Source organism: Homarus americanus, unplaced genomic scaffold (genome assembly GCF_018991925.1).
Source record: "Homarus americanus isolate GMGI-L3 unplaced genomic scaffold, GMGI_Hamer_2.0 scaffold52806, whole genome shotgun sequence".
NCBI classification, from domain to species: domain Eukaryota; kingdom Metazoa; phylum Arthropoda; class Malacostraca; order Decapoda; family Nephropidae; genus Homarus; species Homarus americanus.
This window is the reverse complement of record NW_024720773.1, coordinates 3,376,848-3,398,096: the sequence shown is the minus strand read 5'-3', so window position 1 is coordinate 3,398,096 and position 21,249 is coordinate 3,376,848. Positions and strand designations below refer to the sequence as shown.

Here is a 21,249-nt window from a genome sequence, read left to right as displayed (position 1 = left end):
GTAGACGGGTGGAAGGCAGACATAGGGCTGAAGGTAGACGGGTGAAGGCAGACATAGGGCTGAAGGTAGACGGGTGAAGGCAGACATAGGGCTGAAGGTAGACGGTGAAGGCAGACATAGGGCTGAAGGTAGACAGGTGAAGGCAGACATGGGGCTGAAGGTAGACGGGTGAAGGCAGACATAGGGCTGAAGGTAGACGGGTGAAGGCAGACATAGGGCTGAAGGTAGACGGGTGAAAGGCAGACATAGGGCTGAAGGTAGACGGGTGAAGGCAGACATAAGAAGGTGAGCAGGTGAAGGCAGACATAGGGCTGGTAGACGGGTGAAGGCAGACATAGGGCTGAAGGTAGACGGGTGGAAGGCAGACATAGGGCTGAAGGTAGACGGGTGAAGGCAGACATAGGGCTGAAGGTAGACGGGTGAAGGCAGACATAGGGCTGAAGGTAGACGGGTGAAGGCAGACATAGGGCTGAAGGTAGACGGGTGAAGGCAGATGGGGTTGAAGGTAGACGGGTGAAGGCAGACGTAGGGCTGAAGGTAGACGGGTGAAGGCAGACATAGGGCTGAAGGTAGACGGGTGAAGGCAGACATAGGGCTGAAGGTAGACGGGTGAAGGCAGACATAAGGCTGAAGGTAGACGGGTGAAGGCAGACGTAGGGCTAAAGGTAGACGGGTGAAGGCAGACATACGGCTGACTAGACAACCAAAAACAAATTTGAGATAAATTCTTGTTACATTCGTGTAAGTTTGTTGTTTGAGTCATGTAGTGACATACAGGTTTGTTTCTGTGAGAGTAATTATCCCTCCAAAACTACAGTATTGTACTGTGGCATTATAATGATTTGTCCAGGTAATGATGTAAAACTCCTTCCAGCTACTGTGTGGGGGGTGGGGGAATCTTTAAGCCAGGTTGCAATAACTTAAGGTAATCTTGCCTTCACTCTTTATGGATATTCACAAAACCAAAGATGTTTACATATTTTCACTATTTTGTACATGGCAAAATTATTTATGTACTCAATAATAAGCTAAAGAATGTACTATACACTCTGTATATTTTGGCAAATTAAGTTTTCTATACTTGTCTATAATGGAAGAACTGAATTTTTGAATATAGTGTAGCTGTTTTCTGTGCCTATAATTACCTGGTACTCAAGAGTATAATAGCATGGCAGATATTTATGAGGCAGTGGTCACAACTGTGTCGTCGGTGTCCTCACACAGGTGTTTCTCAGTTAACCGCAAGATTCAAGTCTTCAAAAACCCCTCACAAAGCGAGGAATGCTTATATACTGTACACCTCTAATGACAGACCTGTGACCACTCTCTACTCCCTAGCATTATTTACAATACGCCCATGACCTGTGTTGGACATCTTTTCATTATATTATTAAGAGCAGAGTAAGGGTAAATTAATCTCATACGAATGGAAGTTTGTCAAATGTTAACCTAAATTATTTTTATGTGATTATACCATTGAATAGATCTAAAAAGTCTAGTTAAATTATTGAATAAGTTTAAGAGTTTCACAGATACATCTAGTCAATTATTAAATGTTTTACAGAAAGGTAATTTTTTATGAGGTGTGAGGCATTAATGTATGTATCACTGTTGTTAACATTGAGGTGTGAGGCATTAATGTATGTATCTGTTAACATTGAGGTGTGAGGCATTAATGTATGTATCACTGTTGTTAACATTGAGGTGCGAGGCATTAATGTACAGTATGTATCACTGTTGTTAACATTCAGGTGTGAGGCATTAATGTATGTATCACTGATATCATTTAGGTGTGAGGCATTACTGTATGTATCACTGCTGTTAACACTGACATGTGAGGCATTAATGTATGTATCTGTTAACATTGAGGTGTGAGGCATTAATGTATGTATCACTGTTGCTAACATTGAGGTGTGAGGCATTAATGTATGTATCACTGTTAACATTGAGGTGTGAGGCATTAATGTATGTATCACTTAACATTGAGAGTGAGGCATTAATGTATGTATCTGTTAACATTGAGGTGTGAGGCATTAATGTATGTATCACTGTTGCTAACATTGAGGTGTGAGGCATTAATGTATGTATCACTGTTGTTAACATTGAGGTGTGAGGCATTAATGTATGTATCACTGTTAACATTGAGGTGTGAGGCATTAATGTATGTATCTGTTAATAATTAGGTGTGACACATTAATGTATGTATCACTGTTGTTAAAATTGAGGTGTGAGGCATTAATGTATGTATCACTGTTGTTAACATTGAGGTGCGAGGCATTAATGTACAGTGTGTATCACTGTTGTTAACATTCAGGTGTGAGGCATTAATGTATGTATCACTGTTATCATTTGGTGTGAGGCATTACTGTATGTATCACTGCTGTTAACATTGACGTGTGAAGCATTAATGTATGTATCTGTTTTGGAGTGTGAGGCATTAATGTATGTATCTGTTAACATTGAGGTGTGAGGCATTAATGTATGTATCACTGTTGTTAACATTGAGGTGTGAGCATTAATGTATGTATCACTGTTGTTAACATTGAGGTGTGAGGCATTAATGTATGTATCTGTTAACATTGATGTGTGAGGCAGTAATGTATGTATCACTGTTGTTAAGATTGAGGTGTGAGGCATTAATGTATGTATCACTGTTGTTAACATTGAGGTGTGAGGCATTAATGTATGTATCACTGTTGTTAACATTGAGGTGTGAGGCATTAATGTAAGTATCTGTTAACATTGAGGTGCGAGGCATTAATGTATGTATCACTGTTGTTAACATTGATGTGTGAGGCATTAATGTATGTATCACTGTTGTTAACATTGAGGTGTGAGCATTAATGTATGTATCTGTTTACATTGAGGTGTGAGGCATTAATGTATGTATCACTGTTGTTAACATTGGTGTGAGGCATTAATGTATGTATCTGTAACATTGAGATGTGTGGCATTAATGTATGTATGACTGTTGTTAACATTGAGGTGTGAGGCATTAATGTGCCTATTGAACATTTGTGAGGCATTAATGTATGTATCACTGTTGTTAACATTGAGGTGTGAGGCATTAATGTATGTATCACTGTTGTTAACATTGAGGTGTGAGGCATTAATGTATGTATCACTGTTGTTAACATTGAGGTGTGAGGCATTAATGTATGTCACTGTTGTTAACATTGAGGTGTGAGGCATTAATGTATGTATCACTGTTGTTAAAATTGAGGTGTGAGGCATTAATGTATCACTGTTGTTAACATTGAGGTGTGAGGCATTAATGTATGTATCTGTTAACATTGAGGTGTGAGGCATTAATGTATGTATATCACTGTTTAACATTGAGGGTGAGGCATTAATGTATGTATCACTGTTGCTAACATTGAGGTGTGAGGCATTAATGTATGTATCTGTTAACATTGAGGTGTGAGGCATTAATGTATGTATCACTGTTGTTAACATTGAGGTGTGAGGCATTAATGTATGTATCACTGTTGCTAACATTGAGGTGGAGGCATTAATGTATGTATCACTGTTGCTAACATTGAGGTGTGAGGCATTAATGTATGTATCTGTTAACATTGAGGTGTGAGGCATTATGTATGTATCACTGTTGTTAACATTGAGGTGTGAGGCATTAATGTATGTATCATGTTGCCATGGTGATGTGAGGCATTAATGTATGTATCTGTTAACATTGAGGTGTGAGGCATTAATGTATGTATCTGTTAACATGGAGGTGTGAGGCATATGTCATCACCTACCAGGATTTTTAATATATATGATGTACTGGTGTGTGTGTGTGTGTGTGTGTGTTTCTACTGGGCAACACACACACACACACACAGCCTGTCTTGCAACACACACACACTCAATGCTTGTCTTGCAACACACACACATACACACTCAATGCTTGTCTTGCAACACACACACACACACACACACACTCAATGCTTGTCTTGCAACACACACACACACACTCAATGCTTGTCTTGCAACACACACACACACTCAATGCTTGTCTTGCAACAGTCTGTCACTGTTCTCTCTTCCACTGAGGTTGTGGCCCAATACTCGCTCCACACACAACTGTTGTAGGGCCCAGCAGAAATACTTTATATGTACTGTATTTTATCATAGAAATACAATACTTCTTCTTGGGACTTGTGAAACTATTTCTGATTTATTGTTTTATATATTTTTTGGTCGCAATTTGAGTGTTAAGTGGAGGAGTAATGTGTGGTAAGTTCTAAGTTTCACCTTGATGTTGATATACTGTGCTGTACCTTGAAACCATATTACATATTATATATACTGAATCCTCACTAATTCAGTATCATTGGGGTTTTGGGTCGTTTGAATTAGCACCAAAATAATAAATTGTAAATATGTACATAGTGAGGCTTCAGTGTATGGCTTTTCACTTTGTTCTCATAAAGGGATATTATAGTTTTTAACAGCCACACCTATGCAACTAATATGATACTCTACTCTGTACGAGACTGATGAGGAACCTGTTTATTATTGTTGTTCTCACATTATGATTCTGTTTTTGCTTATCTTCATATTAAAAAATACAAATCTATTACAGATGTTTCATTAACAAGTTTGGTGTTTGTCTGTCTACACAACATCTCCAAATTTCAGGTGAATTTTTCTGCAATATTACCTGTACAGTATATGTGAATAATGATATTTCTAACTTATATGAATATGAGAACAATCAGGGTTTCTTAACTTAAAGTGGTGGCTCTGTTATGTACAGTCTCACCCTACCCCTAGACCCATCTCTACTCGCCCTGCAAGTGGACAGAAGGAGTGGCATCCATGGGGTTTAGCTGAGGTGGACATAATTATTAGGTAGGATTTTCATGTATGTTACTGACCATGGCCAAAGTGAGAGTGAAGAACTGAAACCCGACCCAGGGGTCTCGGATAGGGCTAAAAGGACTATTACGCTACCTAAGGGTGAGAATAAATAGACTCGTGGATCAGAGAGATGGTTACATCATCCTCACAGAAAGAGATGAAGATGCTGATGAACTACTTAAGTCTGGTGCCATGGAGAAAATGAAAACTAACGGATACGAGGTCATTGTCCCACGGGAATACGGCGCCAAGCTCACCCTTGTATGTAAGAAGTTGGACAAAGATGTAGTGGAAAATAACGCAGGAGAAATAAGAGATGAAATACAAAAGCAAAACAATGTCAAGGTTGTGGAGGTGTATCCTATGTATGCCCATAATATAATCAAGGCACAACGGATGCAAAAAGAATGAAGGAGAAGGGGTCTTTTGCATATGCCACTTCCATCTCCTCACACCAAATAGAATATGAAAAGTATACGCCCGTCCAACAATGTATGAAGTGCTACAAATACAATGCCCACATGACCAAGAATTGCCCCCTGAAAGGGTTCATATGCTCTGAGTGTTCATCTGATCAACACTTCTACAAAGACTGCCGTAGCACCATCATAAAGTGTGTCATCTGCAAGGGTGGCCACAGGACCTTCTCTGCCACCTGCCTGGTCAGGAAACGGGTAATTCAAGAAACAGAGAAGAAACTGACCTAAATAACCAAGCAAAAAGAAACCCGGGAAATTTCTAACCTCAAAAGGACCACTGGTCAACGATCACGGCTACAACCAAACCCTAAAAGACGCTCTGAAAGAAAACTCAAGCAGACCACAAAAACTCAACAATGTCAGCGAAACCATGGAAGTCCTGCAATCAGAGATAAGAACCATCAAGGACTCAATAAAACAGGCAGTTACTGAGTCACTGGCCTCCATGAGGGACGAGCGAAGAGCATCAGGAGCGTCTCCTCTCCACAGCTGGACGAGTCCAAAGCCACTGCTATATTCTTGTCTTACTTGCATACCCATCACATGAACATGTTTCATCCAGGTTCATTCTCGAAACACCTCAACGAGACACTAACCAGGAACAACATTGCACCTGTTAAAATAAGCGACGACGTCCCTTCAAAAGAAATCCTGAAGGCAGTAACCCACTCAACGACTTAACGACGACCTCAACCCACGCCAGAAATGGACCATGACCTCCCTGACTTTGGCAGAAGTCAGTATAACCGTAGCCCCGACGTGGCCAGTCAGTCCCCCTGGGATCACAGCTCCAACGACACCGTAAATCTCCGTGACCCCAAGACATGTACTCCCAGCCACGACAGTGACCGTCGGACTCCAATCACAGTCAATAGTTGCGACCAGGTGATGGTGACTTACTCCACAGAGGAACAACACCCCCGAGCTGCAGCGGCAGTAGATTACTTCGACACGCAGGCCCAGGACCTGAGCACCTTCCTGTACATGGGTGACGAGAAGTTCGAGGGCCCGCCATTAACTGACAAGCAGATATTCGAAGGTTCTGCTAAGAAGTTCCGGCCCCCTAGAAATGGCAGAAGCCGATCAAACACTTCAAGCGACGCCCCAAGCTACAGTCTCTGAAATGGCAGTCATTAGCAGGATGAAAATTGTCCAACATAATGTCCTACACTGGTCCCTTAATAAACGTAACGAACTGTCTAACTTATACTATCAATTAGACCCAGACATTATTCTGTTAAACAGTACTGGCATAGTAGGCAACTACCAAACAGGGAGGTACTACCGCCTGGGAAGATATTGGAAGAAGCATAAAGTATTGTCTAATAGTAGACCCTGCTGCCATATGACACCACGAAAATTGTGACCAATTCCCAGGTTGCTGATCTGACTTTCTGCCTCATTTACACACAATTGCAGGGTCTCAATTGTTTCTCTTTCTATTGACAACACAACATACATATACAGTATAGTCTGGATTTACACGGTTTTTGTTTATGCGTTTGGTCATTTACGCGGTGCCTTGCCAGAATGAAATGTTTTAATTACGCGGTAAATTTCATCATTTACGCGGCGAGGCTGGAGAGGTCCATACGCGCCATTTTTTACTCACGCGGTCCATTCTTGACCATACACGGGAAGCGGTGCGGTTAGGGGTGAGCATTAGGTCGCTCTTACGTTATCGCTGACGTCATATGACGTATCGGACTGTGATTGGGCCACGCATCTTTACCACCCACGCATTCCCTCCGCCGCTAGGTGTGATTGGTCTAATGTAACATGACGTGCCCTGCCACCAGAAGTCGCTGACCTAGCCGGGCCAGTCTCACTGTTCTCAGTCCGCGTATACAGTTCTCTCTTGTGTCCGCTATTCACCTCACAATGGCTTCCGCTGGACCCCCACCACCCGAGAAAAACCTTGAACTACCTGGACCAAGCAATGATTATGTGAAGGAAATCATCGAGTTGGGGGAGAAAATTAAGCTCATCCTTGACAACGACCCAGACAAGCATCAAGCATCGGTATGAAGTGTCTAATAACCATCTGACGAAAGTTATGGAGCAGTATATCCATATCTATCTCGACAACATCAATGCTAGTCGTCAACATAGTATTAAGGACTTCTTCGCCCGCAACCCACCACAACCACAGCCAGCCCATGTCAGTGATAGTGATAGTGACAGTGAGGATATGGACTTTGAGAGGTTTGTCTGGGAGGCCCTGCAAACCTCTGCGAGTAGTGAAAGTGATTCACCGGAGGGCAACTAATCTGCCCTCTGCCTCGGAACCAGCTGCCATCCACGTGTGCCGACCCATCTTTTCTACTAACGTAAGTGTTTAAAAACCTAATATTATTGATATTTCTCTTAAATATTAATTGTGTGTGCATACCATCATAAAATTAAGATGTTCTTTTTACTACAACGTACGTATTGTGTCGGAAAAAATAGAGTTTGGGGGTCGGCCCAGTCTCTATTTCAATTAATCCCATATGTTCTGTTATTTCGTTTACGCGTTTTCGTTTTACGCAGACCTCCACGGGTTCAATTGACCGCGTAAATGCAGACTATACGGTATTGCTTTTTTTTTGTATTTCCTTAATATTATTATTACAGTGATATTATTATTAGTAGTGCTGTATTATTATTAATATCATTATTATTTTATTATTTTATTCTAAATTTTGTATTATTTATTACAAATTTACTTACTATGAATTATTATTATTATTATTATTATTATTATTATTATTATTATTATTATTATTATTATTATTATTATTACATTTTTGCCCCCCAGACCCCGATGTGGGTCAGTGACAAAAATTGTCTACACTGTATACCAGACGACCATGTGGGTGAGCTGAACGATGGTGTCGTGTAGCCATCAGGTCACTGCGGAGTCACAGAGTGTAGCTAAACTTCGAGGATTCAGTTCTTGGAGTGCAGGTGGAATCAACTAGGAGACCTGTTATCATATGCACAATGTGCCTACCTCCCAGACGTCCTTACTTACCTGAACAAGACCTCAACCTGTTGCTGCACCACAGATAACCAACATACATCATTGGGGACTTAAATGCGCGCTGCACCATACTCGGACACGGTAATGAGAACAACGTCGGTGTGGCGCTGTTTGACAACATCTGAAGGGGAAAACTGCAACAACTCGGCCCAAATTTCCCGACACTGATCAGACGTGTCAGTTCCACAACACCCGGCATAATCCTCTCTAACAACAAGGCCGTCCTGAACAGGCACGTTACCGCCGGACAGATCAGTACCAGCGATCACCTGCCAGTCGTCGTGACGCTCTCATCCAATCCCATTATGATCCCAGCCAACATCAGGTCAAACCTCAAATGGGCAGACTGGGACTCCTTCAAGGAGTCTCTCATTCTCTGGAAGAAGCCAGACCCAATGAGATCGACGACGCGGTCGAACTATGGTACACGGATGTGAAGACGGAGATGGACAACAACATCCCGACCACCACCCACAGGACCATTCCCCACCCTCACACTAGTCATCAGCTGAGGCAGCTCAGTGTCCAGTACGATCACGTGAGACAGCTAGCCAGTATCTGTGGGCGGACGCAAGAGCTGAGGGACTGGTACCGAGAGCTACAGACGGACATCCAGCAAGAGAGCAAACGTCTACATGAACAAAAGTGGGCCGCCTTGGTGTGGGAGGCAGCCAACAATTACCGCGATAGAACTGCCTTCTGGAAAGGGATTAAGCGACTGATGGGTTCCACCTCTAGCACGGTCCCTTACCTGCTCGACCAAAACAATGTGAAAATATTCGAGGAGGAAAACCAACAACAATTACTTCGGCGATATTTACAGAAGATATTTACCATGAGTGAACAGGAGAGCGAGGGCTTCGACAGGGAGTTTGAGGAGGACATTTTAGGTCAGTTGCAGGACCATCAGCACCTGCTCCCGCCGCTCCCATGGACTGACTTCACCAGTCTGGTGGACGACAGCTACCTGACGGAGCGTATAGTTCCTGCAGATGTGTCAGTCATCATAAAAGGGTTTAAAAACAAATCACCTGGTCAAAGTCACATTAACAAGAAGATCCGAGCTCAACTCCCCGACAACATGATAGAGAGGCTTGCTCATATATGCAACGCCTGCCTCGCCTCTGGATACTTCCCCAAGATGTTCAAAACGCCGTTATCCGCCTCATACCAAAAGCAAGGAAGCCTCAAAATAAAGTAACAAACTTTCAACTAATATGGCTGCTAGAAGTACCTGCCAAAATCCTCGAAAAAATAGTAAACAAGCGGTTGCGGATGTATCTTGAGGACGAAGACGTGCATAATCCCCCGCCAGTTAGGCTTCCGCCAGCACCGAAGCACATCCACCGCCATAGCCCTGGCCTACGAGCAGATCCCCAAAGCCATGACTGGCTGCCTGCAGTGCAACGTGGTGCTGAGGGACGTCAGCAAGGCGTTTGATAAAGTTTGGCATGCGAGGCTGCATTATAAGATGATATGACTGTACAACTTCATTATGGACCGCAGAGCCAAAATCAAGATGCAAGAACACTGGAGAAGAATTCTAAATCTCGAGGGGCGTGCCTCAGGGCTCTTGTCTCTCACCAACCCTGACACACTCTACACGGCTGACCTGCTACCTCCAATCGTCGACAGCGAGTGCATCATGTATGCCGTCGATATAACAGAAATTGTCACCTGCCCAGGAAGGTCCACGGCAAGGATGGCGCCACTCACTGCTCGGGCAATAGAGGATATCTCAGAGTATGAAAATAAATGGAAAAGAGAAAACAAACAAAACGAAATTCGAGGTCATACTCATAGCCAAATTCAAGCCTGCGCCATTGATGATCGACGACGAAGGGATTGAGTACTCTAAACAAGGCAGGTTGCTCGGCCTCACCATCTCTCAGATGGGCATCATTTCCCATGTAAAGGACAGACTAAAGAAAGCCAAAGTCGCTGCTGCCAAATTAAAACATTTTAAACTGATGCCTGAGAGGATACAAGTCCACCTGTACAAGGCGCTGGTGAGGCCTGTGTTGGAGTACCCACACGTACCACTCGTCACACTCGGAAAGACCAGACTACAACAACTACAGACCTTCCAAAACAAGTGTCTGAGGTCAACCAGTGGCCAAGCGCCACCCTACCAGGAGTCAGTGGAAACCATCCACCTGAGAAATAAAACGGAGGCCCTCAACGTCAGGTTCCATCGCCTAGGGAAGAAGGTTTGGGACAAGCTCCTGGACGACCCTCACAGCTCAGACCACCTACGTGGGGAAGACATCAACGGAGGGCGACCCCACGCCTGGTGGCCCCGGAGTCTGCCCGCACTACAACAACCCAACCAGCGACCCATCTATGTCCGCCACAGTGATCCAACTTAGATTAAAACTTAGATGATATAAGTTCACATTTAACAAGTCACAATCTAGCGAGTCCATAACATAATACAGTAATAAGATTTTAATAAACATGTAATTGCAAAATCAAACTAGTCTTTGTCTACCAAAGTAACCATTGTACAACCTCATCCTAAATCCTAGGTTAGCTTAGTTAGCCAACAAACTTTGTAATATGTAAAACAATGGGTGTCGTTCTCCTCTGTTCAACTCATTAAACTTCTTTTTCAATCATTCCCCTCACGACTATCTGTCGTGACTTCTCTATCCTTCATATCTGGCTGTGCCTTGAGCCCCAACATGCCTTCCATCCTTTCCACACTTTAACCTATAAAACAATCTAGGACGAAAGTTCTTGATACATTCAAGGCGGAGGGTGCACAGTAGGGTGTGTCAATTTAGGGGGTGAACTGGCTAAATTGAAAATCGAGTAATTTGGTAGCAATTTATTGTAGTCTTTAAGCATGCAAAACAATATTCTGGCATAAATTTTTTTTTTAATAAGTCCTACCTACATCAAATGGATTTTTAAATGTACATATTTGTGAATTTATAACATAACCAGCGTTTGCACACATGTTACTGTTTCAAGTTTCAAATTATTATATTTTATTATCCGTAGTCTATTTGAAAGTAACCAATGCCTTCATACTCTCTTTGCTTTGGTTTCTTGTCATCAGTAGTCTGCTTGCTATTTGTGCTTTGATGTAACCTTCTCGCCTCTCGTGGCTGTAAACATGGCCCGCTGCTTCTGTGACCATTTTCACACATCTCTCCACACTTTGAGTGTGGGAAGGCCACTTCGGCACCTGCATTGGAGTCTCTTTAAGGTTTCTCAATTCTTGGCTAGTTAGACTTGTTGTCAATGGTGGCTCTAAGACTTCCAAACTCAAGTCAACCAATTCTGACAATTTGGTGGCATTGACGTTTATTGGGGGAACTTTTCTTGAATGAAACGAACAGTCTCCCAACTGGTCGTCATCTATTAGCGTTCCTCTAATCTTTAGAATGACTTCTACAGCCTCGGTTCGGAGATTGGTACATTGACTGCAAAGCATTGCTTGCAAAACTGCTTCTGATCGAGCATACCAAGCGGACCTTCTTGCCACAGGTAACACGATGTCCCTCACTACCTTCCTCTGTGTTCTTACTAGCTGCAATTGAAACAAAAGGTGATTGGGCCCATCCACCCACATAGGATTAAGTTTCACACTAAACCACTGGGGAAGATAAACTCCAATAATAAATTCAACAATTAACCTCAAATTCTTCAGCACTTTGCCCTTCAATTCGTGTTTGGAAATCCAAATCCTGCAGAAACGAAGAGCTGTAGTTAACCAACGGCTGTGACTGACAGGTCCAATCTCCAAGAGAGCCAATGACTGAGGCACTTCTCCTGATCTTATTGCTTGGGCAATACGATAAGCATAGGATTGATCTGTGCTGAGATCTTTGATGACTCCTTCAGACAACGCCGGAAGGGGAGGGCCAACTTCGACCTTTGGAAAGGTTGTATTTATTTCTAGTTGTGTTGCTTCATCCAGCATGATGCCAAGGGGACCTGACCACTTGTTGTTGCTCTTTGTAGGACCATCAAGTTCCTGGATGAGATGACGAAGAGGTAGCTCGCCTGTATGTAAATCACATACAATCCAAACAAGTCTTCTTCCTAGTTTTTTCTCTAAATGCGTCATTACACCCCCCTGCCATCCGGTGTTCACTGCAGTTGAATCTCCACCAACAGCCTGCAGTGAACTGCCAAGTCCTCTCTCCTGAACCCAACATAAAATATGATCAGCAATGACCTCTGCATGTTTCTTCCCTTCTACTTCAGTTTCGGGAGCAAAGTGAAACAAAAACCGACCACCAGGCTCAGAACAGACAGAGTAGTGTTCTTCTTTGATGAGACCTGGAAACTTTCTGTTCACTCCCTCTACTTCTAGCAAAACTTTTGTGTCATCTATTCTTCCATCAAACAAAAGACAGGAGAGCCCTCCCTCGCTTAAATCTTTTTCATGCTGATCAGATATTTCCTTCATTATTTTTTCTTGTGCTCTTCTAATTTTATTATGATCTATCACCAAAGATACATCCTCTCGGCTGATGAGGCCTGCATCTATCCAAGCGGCAGTTGCAATTTCTGCAGCCTCACGAAGTCCAGCATGGTGGCGAATACTAGCTAAAGCAATGTTTGAAATATTTCTTGTGTTGTATTTCATTTTCTTTGGTAAAGGTTCAGATGGCTCTTTGGAACTATCATCTGATGTTGCTTCCTGTTCATCAGAAGAACTATCAAAGAAGTGATAAACATCTTGACACAGCTCTTCCTCTCTTTGGATGGCTTCTTCACTCTTCATTTTCTTCTTTTGTTCCCTCTCTCGGATTTGTTCTCTCTTCTTGGCATTAGCAATCTGCTTCTTTGTTTCTGAATAATCTATTGAACCCATTTGCATACTTCCTTGGCCTTCTGCCTTTGTCCTCTGTGCCTTTATAAATTCAAGCTCTAAAACAGGGATCTTCTTTTCACGAGGACAACCACAATCAATGTGGGAATTATTTTCTCTCTTACCTGAGTGAGAACAGTTGGATTCAGAACATAATTGTATGGAGCACTTGCAGGTCAAAATGTCAAACAGAGTATCAAGTGTGTGCAGAAATTCATTTTTCCTGGCCAAGTTTCCTTTACCAAGTGATGTTTCAACTGCTTTGTGCCATAATTTCGTTAGTTTTAGCTCAATAGTTCGACACTGATTAATCACAGGTGGTTTGAATAGTGCATTAGCTTTTGTCCATTGATGCAGAAGAGGGACTATCATGTCATTTATGAGTTCTTTATCTGTATAGTTCCTTCTGTCCTTTGCATTTTTTTCTCGAAGGAGTAACCCTAATCTTAGCATGTCTCTCACTGTTGGAAGTTCTGATACAGGAAGCTCCTTCCCTTTACCAACTAGCAGGCTCAAGTGGGTTGACAACTGACTTCTTGTCTTCAATTTTGACATCTTCACACTATCTGACAAATAGAAAAATATTTCAATGTTTCATAATTCAATTGTTGTTTCAAAAAATATCAATTTGTTTATCAAAAATGCTGTAACAGAAATAACATAATAATTTCTTAGAACATAATGTTTTATACAATGATATAAGTAACTGCGACAATCAATATGCCCTACTTACAATAATTAAAATGTAGAATTCGTCTGGTAGAGTAGGTGCAAGTGCAATGAGAGCAAACCACCGTCTATGATATCTAGAAGGAGAGTGAGCCGGGCGCCTTATCCTCACGCTTGGTACAAGTCAAAACAAGAATTAAACTGTCCCACACGGAGAGCCTGTTCATGTTCATGTTCTGACATGCATATTGTACACAAGCTATAGAACCATAAAATACTCCATAATCCATATGCTTACATGAGATTAGTTAATATCAAGTGAATAATTCTAATCAAGTCTCATTAATTTGTTGAAATACTGATATTTGAAACTTTAAGGTATAATTGATGTAGGTGAGGGTTATTTCAATTCATTTTTGTTTGCTAATCTCAAGTTTAGACATAAAGAGGCACAATATTTTGACTACCAAATTTGATTTTTAACATGTTGACAAAATTGACACACCCTAGTGCATAGTCTGCCCCCACCCTAACTGGACGCTCCCACTGCACAAACAACCACCCTCACAGTTCAACAACCGAGCTCTGATACTTTCATATTTCAATAATGGCTGGGAAGGGATGTCATTAAAGTGTAGAGACAATTGCCCGAGCCTTTAAGAGTCGCATTCTCGACAGGCATGACACTCCTAACGTTTTACTTACGGATAACGGAGGTGATTTTAACAACGCGCTATTAACTAAATTGTGTGAACTGTATCACATTAATAAATGTAATATCACAGCCCATTATCCTTCAGCCAACGGGATGGCTGAACGGCTTAACAGGAAGATTCTTAATCATCTTCGGACTAACTTGGATTTTACTTACACGAACTGGGATGAGTGTATGTCTGACATACAAATTTCCATTAACAGTTGTTATCGTGAATCCATCGGCGACACACCTCACTTCGCGCTCTACAATTATGACAAACGACTTCCATTCGAGGTTGAAGTAGGGAGACAGCAAATTTTCGGTGACGATTTCATCGGCGAACGGTATTGAGTCCAAAATAATTCACCAGCAAATTACGCATGAGTTAGAAAAAGCGACTAACGCCTTCACCACCGAACGCAATAAAAGAACACGACCCATTAGAGATGTCGTCGGTCCATATAGAATTATGCAACACGAGTCAGGTCACAGGTACCGGCTGAAACACATACATACAGGGAAACAAGACATGAACACGGGGACAACCTCAAGCTTCTGAAGCCCCAAGGAGCAGCCCAGTCACATAGTGCCACTGAACCTTGTGTGTCACCTCTACTGATCTTTTTCTCCTACATGTCAGTTGTGTGATAGACCCACGTGTGATGGGCATTGCTCTTCTTATGAGTAACTTTTACTTGCAGAACCACGATGCTCCTACTTATTCTCTGCCTGATTCCGGGCTACACACACGAGCCGTCACGGCCCGGTTGTCTTGTGTCTTCACCCCAAAATGTGTCCTTAATTAGGCAGATGTTCACGATACGCGTACAGTGTGAACCATTACCTAATATTGTCGCCACATTGTCTAACTTGTCTAATGACAATCTATCTCACAAAAAGGGTTAATGAGTCTACTGTGGATGACACTCCTATGCACTCTCAATGGACTTGGCAACTGGAGCGTACCAAATCATCTTTGGACCTCATTATTCACCAGTTTCCACAATCCTATATGGATACAACCACCACACCTTCTCCTATTGCTCCCCCTGCGCATAGTGACAGGAGTGACATTGGGTTACATTCATAAATCATTGTTCGGTGTAGCCACAGAAGATGACTTAGCCCAGTGGCAGAAACAGATTAATGTACTTAAACAACAGGCCGATCAGAATTCCTCATTTCTGTCCAGCCAATCTCATCTGTTAGTTAATCATGGTAAGAAGCTAGATGAAATCAAGAAGACTGTAAACCAGTTGGTGAATAAGGTTAACCTGAATCACTACCTTGCAAGAGCAATTCATCACAACTACTATGATACTCTCTGTCAAGCCAAGTAGAATATTATTGTAATTATTTTACCTCATTAGTTACCAACCTTAACTTGTTGAACAGGGGGATTGTAACTCCACCTCTGTTGCATTTCAGTGAATTAGCTCGGGTTGTAGGGATTGCTACTGATCTTCTCAAACTTAAGCCTGCTGTTCCTGTGGCTAGGTTGGAAAATTATTATAGTCTTCTCTCTGTTTCTGTCACACCCGATCAAATTATATTGTATCTGCCATGAGTTCCGGAAATTTGACATTACACCCTTCCCTAGTATAGAGAATGGTCAAGTTGTAATAATAATTAACGTTTCCACATGTATCCTGCTGTCTCGAGATAGATCTCTCATGGCGACTCCACCTCTGTCAGCATATGCCACATGCCAGAAGGAGTCAAGTAATCGTATTTGTTATCCTACACGAATTAATATAGCCGGGTCTTACTCAAACTGTAAGATGGATTTAGTCAATAACACGACAAATTTAGAGTCGTGTAGTTTTGTTAACAGACACTTCGACAGTGTACTTTTAGAAGAGATGCACGGTACTGTGTATTTGTGTTTCCCACAGGAGCTGCCCGTTGTAGTGGTCTACCCTGATGAATCGCCTAGATTTTAGAAGCTTCACTGTGGGACAAGGACGTTATGAGTTACCACGACAATGCTCATTGTTTTCAAGTCTTCACACCGTATGTGGAGCTACACGCCATGACGCATCGTCCGTCCTCAGGAAACCTATCGCCTCTCACTCATTGGATCTTCAGAAAATACACCGAAGTAAACATAAGAACATAAGAAAATAAGGAGTCTGCAATAGGCCGGTTGGCCTGTGCATGGCAGCTCCTGTCGAGAGTTACTACCACTCTCTATCATCCATGAATCTATCTAGTCTCCTTTTGAAACTTTCCAGAGTTCCAGCACTTACTACAAAGTTGCTAAGCTTGTTCCACTCGTCCACCACCCTATTTGTGAACCAGTTTCTTCCTATCTCCCTCCTAAACCTAAACTTATCCAACTTAAATCCGTTGCTCCGAGTCCTATCTTGCTCGGATATTATAAGAACTTAATCTGTATCCCCTTTATTGATTCCTTTCACCCACTTAAATACTTCTATCATATCTCCCCGCACTCTTCGTCTTTCTAGGGAATGCAAGTCAAGTTTCTTTAACCTATCCTGATATGGAAGATTTCTAAGTCCCGGAATCATTTTCGTCATTTTTCGCTGCACCGACTCTTGTGAATTGATATCCATTCTATAATAATAGGGGCACTAGAACTGAGCCGCATAATTGAGGTGCGGCCTGACTAGCGCAAGATATTGTTGCAATAAGACCTCTGCACTCTTATTACTTACACTTCTAGATATAAAACCCAATACTCTGTTTGCCTTATTTCGAACATTAACGCACTGTTTTCTAGGCCGTACGTCCGGGCTTACAAGTACCCCTAGGTCTCTTTCACAAGTCGACTTCTCTAGGTTGATGTTGTTAAGGCTGTATACAATGTCAGTATTTGTTCTTCCAATATTATACGCTGCAGTTGCTGGTGTTGAATTTCATTTGCCATTTTTCAGACCACCCCTGCAGTTTATTTAGAGCTTCCTGTAATCACAAACATTACAGTGTTGAAGGACAAATAAATGGATACCGATAGTGATGATGATGCAGCCTTGTGGCACCCACTGACATTTGTGACAGATGATACTCATCCCACAGTGACTTCAGCTTTGGTGGTGATTGTCGTGATTACCACTATAATAATTATATTTGCTGTTCTTCTATGTAAGGAAGCAACTTTGTAAACCAGCTTTAGGTAAATCTGCTATACAAGCAGCTGTCCCTAATATTATTCATTATACAGCCTAACGCAGTACATGGTGGCAATCATTTGAGATCATCACCAAGATAGTCATTTAACAATACCTGTGTGTTAGGACTCTCTTTTATTTTAGTCACCCGAGGACGGTTCACACGACGTGGCCGAGCTATCTGTAACCAGTATAATTACATACTGTATAGTTTAGAGTAAGTAATTAATAACTCACAACCATGGATGTATAATTATGAACATTCATTAGTCAATGACCTGTAGAGGTTGTTCAAAGGTGATAACGCTTGGTGTAAGACTATACACTCGGCTTCAGTCTCACGGATGATATGAATACCTGAGTGTCGCAATATGATGCAACCCTTCCTCTGAGTAGTAGGTAATTCTTTAAACACTGAATTGATTGCTCGTTTGAGTTAATTAGATACTTTGCTTCACACTTGCAATGCATCAAGTATTTTAGATAGTTAGATAAGTAATATACAGATAATGGCACCGCCAGTTAAGAGTGATTCACTGGTCAACGGGATCATTTTACAGCCGGTTATTTATAAAAGTAAACACCGCTGACTGATGATCGACTTAGCATTCCACGGAGGTGACTACTTCTTCCTTCAAGAACCTTCTAGAAGCTTGACTCTTAGATCACTCTAGTGGCGAGTGTGGGAATTACTTTCTATGGGCCAAACCCCTTAGTCTTTGGCTGGATCCCATAGAGTAGACATCTACGACTGAACCACCTCAGTAGGAGCTCACCTAACACAAAGAGCCTGCCTCAGTTCTAGCACGACTCACACCCAGAACTCTTCAGTACTAGATCACGAGGCCAGCCTAATTCACTGTACAGTTGTAAGAAGATTTGTAAATATCACACTGTGCATACACACCAGTGTTGTGTATAATATTCCCAATTTTATATAAGATGTGAAACCCAGATGAACATCAATTATATCAACAGTCTCAGTTATCTTAATGATAACAATAGGACTCTAAATAACTACAAGCAAATTACTTTAAATGGGACGGTCTACTGGCAAGTCCCACTCCTCACAGGCCTTTCAAGTTACAGGTCTACAGTGGTAGCCTCCACACTGCCTCTACAACAAACTGCTGGGTGGGGTGGTGGTAGCCATCACACTGCCTCTACAATACACTGCTGGGGTGGGGTGGTGGTAGCCATCACACTGCCTCTACAATACACTGCTGGGGTGGGGTGGTGGTAGCCATCACACTGCCTCTACAACACACTGCTGGGTGGGGTGGTGGTAGCCATCACACTGCCTCTACAACACACTGCTGGGGCGGGGTGGTGGTAACCTTCTCACTACCTCTACAACACTCCAAAACATGTTAAATTAGTACCTAGTTTTTATGAGAATGACCCTGAGAATTTCTAGCTGTTATTTGAGAAAATTGCCAAACAGTTGAGTTGGCCTATTTCACAGTGGAGTTTTCTAGCTCAATCAGCATTCTTAGGTAGAGCAAAAACTGTCTTTGTAAACCTTACTGATGATCAAGCTTGTCAATATAATGTGTTGAAGGACTCTGTTCTTAAAGCTTATGATAAAATAACTGAGACACATAGACAGAAATTTAGGAATTTGAAAAAGGATGAAAAGCAAACATACCTAGAGCTTGTTAGAGCTAAGGAAAGGTTATTTACAAGATGGCTCCCAGCTAGCAATGTCCCCACTTTTGAAGCATTAGGACAATTGATACTGCTTGAAGAAGTTCTCAGACAAGTTCCTTTGCATATTAAATAGTATATTCAGGAGAGAGGAGTAACTGATGTAAACAAAGCAGCCAGCCTCGCCGAGAACTACCGTTTAACTCACAATGAATACTATTTCAGATCGAAGCAGAGAGGTCCAGATATGTACAAAAAGGCTACCCAAGCTCTTCAATCTCATGGCCAGAACAGTGGTAAGGTAACGGTGGCTGGTGCCTCCCAATCACCTAACTTCTCCGCTGTCTCAGAGTCATTCAATGATCCACCTGGTAGGGCAAGTGAACCAGGTAAACCATTGGATCCAATTAAGTTTTGCACTTACTGTAAAAAGTACGGTCACACCATCAAGGAGTGCCGCATCTTAAAGAGAAAAGAAACATTCAGAGATACGGATAAAGCTCCAGTTCTTTGTTCAAGTTCTAGCAGCAATTCTAGTGATCTTGAACCTTGTGTTCAGACTACTTCTGATAAGTTTACACCATTTTTATATCAAGCTTCAGTTTCAGTAAATAACAATTCTACTAGCTATCCTATTCGTGTATTAAGAGACACAGGTGCTTCACACAGCCTCATTGTTAAAAGTGCTGTTCCAGCCTTAGAGGATTATTTTACTGGGCACAGTGTTCTCCTTCAGGGTGTTAGTGGTTGTACAACTGTTCCTCTGGTTAAACTTTACCTCAAAACGGATTTAGTTTCTGATTATGTTACTGTTGGAGTTCAGGAGTCTTTGCCAGTAGAGGACTAGAGGGTGTTGCATTTCTTTTCGGGAATGACATTGCAGGAGACAGTAGTACCTGATCAAATTGTCAGTCCTACACCTTCTCTGGATAATACTACTGAGCAGTTAGAGAAACAATATCCTAACTTGTTCCCAGCATGTGCAGTGACAAGGAGTATGAGTGCTCATGATGCTGCGTCTGACCATGCTGTTTCTAATTTTATTTCTGATTCAAATGATGCGAATGAAGATGCTATCTCTGATTTAAATAATGACGCGAATGAATTAGGTGTTAATAATCTTTATGATGGTCTAGAAGTAAATCCTGACAATTCAGAAGAATTAAGTAATATTCCCATAACTGCAGAAGTGATAAAAGAAGCTCAAATAAGTTATAAAAGTTTGTTGCCACACATAGATAAAGCTGTAGAGCTCGGTGAGATTACTAACCATCCTCAATGTTATTATTTCAAATCTGGAATTTTGATGAGAAAATATCGACCATGTCATGTCCCTGCTTACGAGACTTGGAATGAAATTCATCAAATTGTAATACCCACTAAATTCAGACCAGATATGCTCTCACTTGCGCATGATTATATTGGTGGATACTTAGGAGTCAATAAAACTTACCATAAAACCTTATGGCAATTCCATTGGCTAAAGCTTAAGAGTAATGTTGCTCAATACTGTAAACCTTGCCATGAGTGCCAGGTCACAGGAAACCAAAACAGATCATTAAACCAGCTCCCCTAATACCAATGCCTGTGTCTCAAGAACCATTCCCCAAGGTGATAATTGACACCGTGGGACCTTTACCAAAAAACCCGCAGTGGAAATCAGTACTTGTTGTCCATCATGTGTACAACCACTCGCTACCCTGAAGTGATTCCAATAAGATACATCACGTCCAAGTTAATCATTAAAGCATTGATTAAATTCTTTACTCAGTACGGAATCCCCAGTCAAGTTCAGTCAGAACAGGGTTCGCCTTTCACTAATATGTTCAAACAAGTGATGGGAAAGTTGGGAGTGCACCAGTACCTGGCCACCGCTTATCATCCAGAGTCCCAAGGAGCTTTAGAACATA

The 21,249-nt window shown here is 41.9% G+C and overlaps 1 long non-coding RNA gene across 1 annotated transcript; it reads left to right on the top strand.

Annotated features, from left to right (window-relative positions):
- Positions 1-1,921: 1,921 nt before the first annotated feature.
- Positions 1,922-3,157, top strand: LOC121860901. Its single transcript, XR_006087945.1, has 3 exons — positions 1,922-2,506; positions 2,548-2,789; positions 3,058-3,157. It is a non-coding gene; the product is annotated as an uncharacterized LOC121860901 (long non-coding RNA).
- Positions 3,158-21,249: the final 18,092 nt, after the last annotated feature.